Here is a 6,304-nt window from a genome sequence, read left to right as displayed (position 1 = left end):
AAATATGGCCTGTATCTTGTTCTGGAGGGCAGACCTTTCCCTCCTGGTACCTCTGAAACATCTGTATTACTCCTTGTGAGTCTTTGAGCCTCTAGGATCACTGGAAGGAACGACATGTCATCAAAGTGTTCCAGTATTGCTGTTAGATCATGTGTGACACCCGGTGATGGTCTACATGGGACTGATGAAGCATAGGATGGACCTGCACCTCACAGCTGCATGCCTCCAGTAACATCATCGAGCACTGGCCCATGAAAGAACATGAACTTTCACTGATCATCACTCATCTTAAACTGTGTCAACATACATTGTGATGGGAAATTGTATAAGTGTTGTGATGTGTCGGATCTCTGTATTAGGGTGTCTCACTCCAATTTATAGGAGAGAGGGAAGGTTCTTTGAAATATGTATATCCGGCGTGAGATTAAGAAACAACAGTCCCAATGTTGGTCCGGCCAGTTTATTACAAATCTTAATAAGGGAGATGGGGAAGGGGAGGACGGACACTGTTACAGACTGGGGTGATGGGGAAGGGAAGGTGAGCGATAGAAAAGATAGGAAGAAGCAAGAATGGCGTAAAGCGGGGATAGTCACCACCAGGATCCAGCAGTAGCCCCATTGCATGATGTTCCGATGGTCTGGGGCAAAAGCGCAGGGGAAGAGCAGCAGCAGTGTGGTCGGTTTTGGGCAGCGAGAAGGTGCAGGTATTGAGTAGGTCCAGGAAGATGTCCGGGCAGAAGCAGCAGGTCTCCTGTAGCAGGCCCTGGAGAGTCCGTCAGCATGCAGGCCTTTCGTAGTGATGGATCTGATGGCAGACACCTCTTCGGGGCGGGGGGGAGAGCAGCAGCAGAGGGGCCATCCTTAGGCAGCAAGCAGGTAGAGCACAGAGCAAGTCCAGGAGGGAGAGGCAGGTCATGAGGAACCTGTTGTCAGAAACCTGCCTTCATGGTTGTTGGACCCTCTTTTATCCTCCTCCTTCCCTGCCTACGTGACATTCCTGGGCACTTGGGTAAGAGTCATGTGAGCACCCCTTTAGATGGCTGTCTCCCTTGAGATAAGTCCACACAGAAGACTGTTTCCTGGCCATTTAGCTGCCACTTACCGCTCTCTCGTTGCCCCTGGCCTTATTCACCTGTGTCCCTTCAGACAAAGGATTTCCCAATCCTTGGTCAGGACTTGCTTGAACTTATTCATCTGTGTCCCTCAGCAAGCTTTGAGGCAATGGCATAAAAGAATGACCCCTTACATAGGGAAATCTCACCTTTTAGTTAACTGTATAGGAAATGTTGAATCATGGCCTGAACCTCTGATTGACCACCTGAGGCGAGCGCTGAGTCAGCCGCAGGGGCACAGGTGAATGCAATTTCACCTGAGTGACCAGACCTCCTAGACCCCATTTAAGGGCTGACTCCCAAAGAGGAAGGATCTCTATCTGGAGATCACTCCTCTTAGAGCCCTTCTGCAAGCCTAGGATATGGGTAAGCTCTTTATTTCATTACTCCTTTGTAACACGATAATCTCTCTGGTCCTATACCTGTATACCTATTTACCTTACAATCTGTATACCTGTTTGTCATATAGTTAATTCAACCATTGGTTCATGCCATGAAGGGGTGGAGTGTATGGGAACTGTTGAATCATGGCCTGAACCTCTGATTCATCACCTGAGGCAAGCACTAAGTCAGCTGTGGGAGCACAGATGAAGGCAATTCACCTGTGTGACCAGAAGGGTTGGAGCCTAGCTGCAGCAATCTTAGATCCCATTTAAGGGCTGACTGCCACTAGGGAAGGATCTCTTTCTGGAGATGACTCCTCTGGGAGTTTTCCCTATGAGCCTATGACACAGGTGAGCATTTTCCATCTATTTCTGGTTATAATCTTTCTAGCTATACTATGTATAGATACCTATCTGACCACACCACTCTGTATATTTGTTGACTATGTATCTGTTTAGGGACTTAGTGAGAAAATAACCTAACAAGTTTACTTAATAACACATCTGTGAAAGACTGAAAATATTTAATAGTTCAGCAAGAATGATTATGTATGTAAGCTGTAGAAGAGAGAGGCCAGGAACTATAGGTCAGACTTCTACTGTTCCTGCTCAAGCTCAAGAGCTGAGCAGCTCTACCACACTACCCTACCTGTAGTCTGTATTTGCTGGAAGAGTACCTGGCACTTATCATCCATATATGTCTACAGCTCCACCTTGTTTAACCGAAGTCCTTATGTGCCTTTGACCAAATAGAATTTGGCTAGACATCTAACAAGCCACATTACCCTAGAAACGTACCTTTTATGATGATTCTCTTCATGGGTGTCAGGTATGTAGCTTGGCAGGAATTTCTGATGAGTGATATTCACTGCTTCTGTCCTCTGCAGGCCAATGCAAGAACATTCTGGAGGAACAAGTAACCTGAAAAAACAGGGAGCAACACACCAAACCACAAGCAAGATACCTGTGATATTTTCTAATGACCAAGAAAAGTAGTTTGAGGGCAAGTATTTGAAGGTGCTAAATAACAAGTGAAATTAGTGTTGTTGTAGCTAGCAATAATTGTCTTTGTTTCTCTAATACACAACTTAAAGGCCATCTACTTTTAGTGTTAATAGAGGCTTTTCTCTTAAATGCCAGCAATAGTATTCTCAACTGCTAGTCTGTAAATGTGTTGCTTATTTTAATTTTCAATCAGTAATCTCACCCTGTGCAGAGGCATATGTTTTCTGTGCTTACAGGTTCTTCAGTCTTGCTCAGTTTTGCAGGAAATAGCTTTATCCTTTATAAAGTAAATAGTTTTTGTAAGGATTTGTTCAGTACTAAAAAGACATCCATTGTAAGTGCTAGCATAAATACAGAATTTTGCATTTTAGCAGTGCTTCAGGAGGTCCATAAGGTTGTTTCACATGATATTTAATAATACTTAAGTACTTTTAAAGAAGCATTGTAATTAGATGCATCTCTTTGAACCTTTCAGTTAAAAAAAAATGTGCTAATGTAAAGAAAAACAGCTTCTTACTCAACAGTTTTTAGCATTCATCAGCTGAGACTAATATACATTTAAATAAGCATCCAATAATGAAGCATTAGAGCTATATTAAATTCTTAGAAGTACAAGTGCAGCGCTTCACCTACAAGTGGACAGAGTTGTACTGACTGAATGGAAGCTTTGACTGTATATGAATTGCGGGACTTGACTTGAAAGTAGCTTGAAAAATTAAGAGAAAACATGCATGATATTGGAGCTGAATACCAGCTTTGAAACCAGACTTTTCATGCTTTACCTATTGCTTGGACTTTAAACCATAAACTTGCATTACCTCTGCACATTTTTCTTGCACAAATTATCATCTTTGCAATGGCTAAATAGGAAATGCCTAGTTCTAATTGAGTGGTATTCTAGAAAACAGTATTTAGATGCCTTTTTAACCTAAGTACTGCCAAAAACCTTCATAGGAACTAAGGTAGCTCTGAAGATCCTGCTGTTGATCTCTATTCTTTTATTTTCTATGACCTAGTTCTTGAATAAAAGAACCACTCTGCTCTAAAAAAAGGATGTTAAAGTCTTTCTCAAAATGAAGGACAATCTGTTAAAAGTTGAGAAATATTGAGCTCAGTGGACTTAGAAGAGAGATTTGTAAAATTTATTCTCTTAAAAGACACAGAATTTAATTCCAACATGTAGTTTTCCTCATTTTAAAGAAACAGAATTAGCATCTTGCCTATTCTGTGAAATACTGATCTTTAACATTGGTGATTGGGCAAAATATATTTACTTCTACCTTTAAATTAAAAAGCATTATTGATAAGAAATACTTCCATTCAAAATGCAATGTCTTTTTGCAAAAAAACAACAATAACAACAAAAACCAGAAAAACAAACAAATATTCTTTCATATTTTTGAAAGTATATTTTCTGTTCTAAAATTACAAAAAATGTATTGAATATAGACGTTCATATCAGCAGCGAACACTTCTGTTGAGTTTTAACTACAGCATTTTAACATAGCTGAGAAAGTTATAATAATCAGGAAAAAATATGTAGCTGTACTTCTGTGACATTTAACTTAAAGATTTGTACTAAAGAACTTTACTTTCTATTTATTAGTCCACATTGAAATTTCCTCCCATAAACAGTTACACAGTTCCAAATATTTTAATTGATCAGTATTAGGCATAGGAGCTATAGATTTGTTCTTCCACATACCTTCTGAGCTGCTAAGATGGTGTTCTGCCATCCTGTAAATCACTGTCTACAAGCATTAGCTTTTCAGATTTAAAGCACATATACTATATTTTCTGCTAAGGCTGAAGTGACAAAACTATACATACATAGTTTTATTATTCTTGTGAGACTTTAAGCTAATAATCTGAATTTGAAAAAAGTACTCAGTCTCTTTTTTTTAAAATTTCTTATTTGTAGTTAAGAACATTTTGGTATAGTAATAGTCCTTGAAATGTTCAAATGCTTTTGAGACTTGGGCCCTGAATTACCACTTTAAAAAAAGGAATTACTCTGTTTTTTTTTTTCTTCAGATAATGTTGTTAAGGAGTTTAGGCTGTGCAATCCACACATGCCTCACTGAGGCTCCCAAGTGGAGTTTGCACTTGCTATTTAAATTAGTGTTTTTGAGCTTGTTATGTAGAGTGGCATTTGAGCTCTCTCAGCCTAGAGCTCTACAAGGTGAATGACTTGCACAAGGACTTCATGGCATTCTTTTCAATTTAGCTTCAATCTCCCTCAAGCCTTAAAAAATATCACGTTCACTATAACAAGAGTTTAGCCTTTAACATGCAAAGCTCACAAGTCCTTAGTCTTCAAAAGGCCAATTTAACAGGAACAAGAAAAAAACACAACAAAGTTGTCATGTTAAACTTGCAAGGATACTGCATAGTTAGTGGAAACTCTTGGTTTTCTCCGAATACAACACTGGAAGCTTATATCTTAAAAGTTACTTACATGAATAGGAATACCTGGATACAGATGTATCTGAGACTGAGTCCTGCTATAGTTTGCTAAACTCTGGGTCAACTTAATGAAGGAGATCTGACTTTTTAACTAAGAAAAGACTTGGAAATACTGTCTGGAGAAGAAAGGCACCAACCTGGCTGAGTGGGTGCATGAACTGCATTCACTGATCATGCATCTTTGTATGGCTGGTTTGAGACCTCTCCTGATCAGTTTCACTTCAAGGTTTTGGGAAATATCCAGCCACTATTCTCCAATAGAATAGTCAGTAATAGTTTCTTTAATAACTAACATTTATCTCAAAGCACATCTTGAATATTTGCATGCCCACTGTTCAATAGCAGTGGGGAAACTAAGGCCTCAGAGCTGAAGCATGCCTATGGTTATACAGTTTGCCAGCTGTGCCATAGTCTCGTTCAGCAGTTTCCTTGTCAGCCATCTTGTTTTATACTAGGCCACTGCTTGCAGTAAACATTACTACTTTTTTTGAAAAGGACGTTATGTTGGTGTTTCTTAAAAAAAAAGATGCTCTGTTAACGTGCTATGGTGCACAAGAACAGGCTTAAAAGCAACAGCTAGTTCTAAAGTGTGGGTAGCAGCTAAAGATTGTAACTCTAGTTATTTAGTCCAATCCCACAAGCTAATATTTTCACAGTGAGTTTGTTAAAAGTAGTACTGTAACTCAGAGGGTGTTTCTGTTCTGTCAAATGATGGATAGTTATGCATGACTGCACTTGTAGGACTTACCATAGCACAAATGAGTACTAACCAGCTCTAGTTACATAGTTAGTCATGAACTGTGTTTGGTGAAGTCAAACACAGTATTCCATAATGAAATGCTTTAAAGTAGTTTTGAAGGAATGGGTAAGAGAATGTAAGTCACCGAAATTCAAGAAATAAAGCACATCACTGATTCACCAAGGACAGCTGTGGCAAAACATGCTACTGATTTTCCTTGGTTAGAAGAACTAGTCTGGGGACCTGTGTAGAACTGATATGTATCTCATGAGACGCTATGGTTTAAGCTGAAAAACATCACAAGAATAGAAGAAAGGTAAGCTTGTAGCTAATGATAAGTCACATGAAGTGCGAATAATTATGTTGAAGAGAAGTTATTAGTAAAGGGGTTGACCTTGCATTCTATTTCAGCCAATATTTCTATTAATTATGTCACAAAGTAAAAGCATGCTATTGAAATTGATAGTGATATGAAGCTGAAAATCTGCAACACAGAAGTAAGCATCAGAAGGATAAGTGGTGCACTTAAGGATTTAGATCATAATGAAGAAACTAATTTTTTTTATCCTAAATTCAGCGTAATTATAGCTTCACTCAGG

General features: G+C 39.1%; 1 long non-coding RNA gene across 3 annotated transcripts in view; it reads right to left on the bottom strand.

The window, feature by feature from the left end:
* Window positions 1–444: 444 nt before the first annotated feature.
* The window catches only part of LOC121111274, a 53,042-nt gene continuing 47,182 nt past the window's right edge, over window positions 445–6,304 (bottom strand). For 2 of the 3 annotated variants that reach the window (XR_005861495.1, XR_005861494.2), the window contains exons 3-5: window positions 2,703–2,777; window positions 2,294–2,416; window positions 513–860 (exon numbers count right to left, since the gene is read on the bottom strand). This is a non-coding gene — a long non-coding RNA (uncharacterized LOC121111274). Of the gene's footprint in view, window positions 861–2,293; window positions 2,417–2,702; window positions 2,778–6,304 lie in introns of all 3 variants that reach the window. The other variant, XR_005861496.2, reaches the window with a different exon arrangement.

Source organism: Gallus gallus, chromosome 7, assembly GCF_016699485.2.
Source record: "Gallus gallus isolate bGalGal1 chromosome 7, bGalGal1.mat.broiler.GRCg7b, whole genome shotgun sequence".
Classification (NCBI taxonomy): Eukaryota; Metazoa; Chordata; class Aves; order Galliformes; family Phasianidae; genus Gallus; species Gallus gallus.
This window is presented reverse-complemented; position numbering and strand designations above follow the sequence as displayed.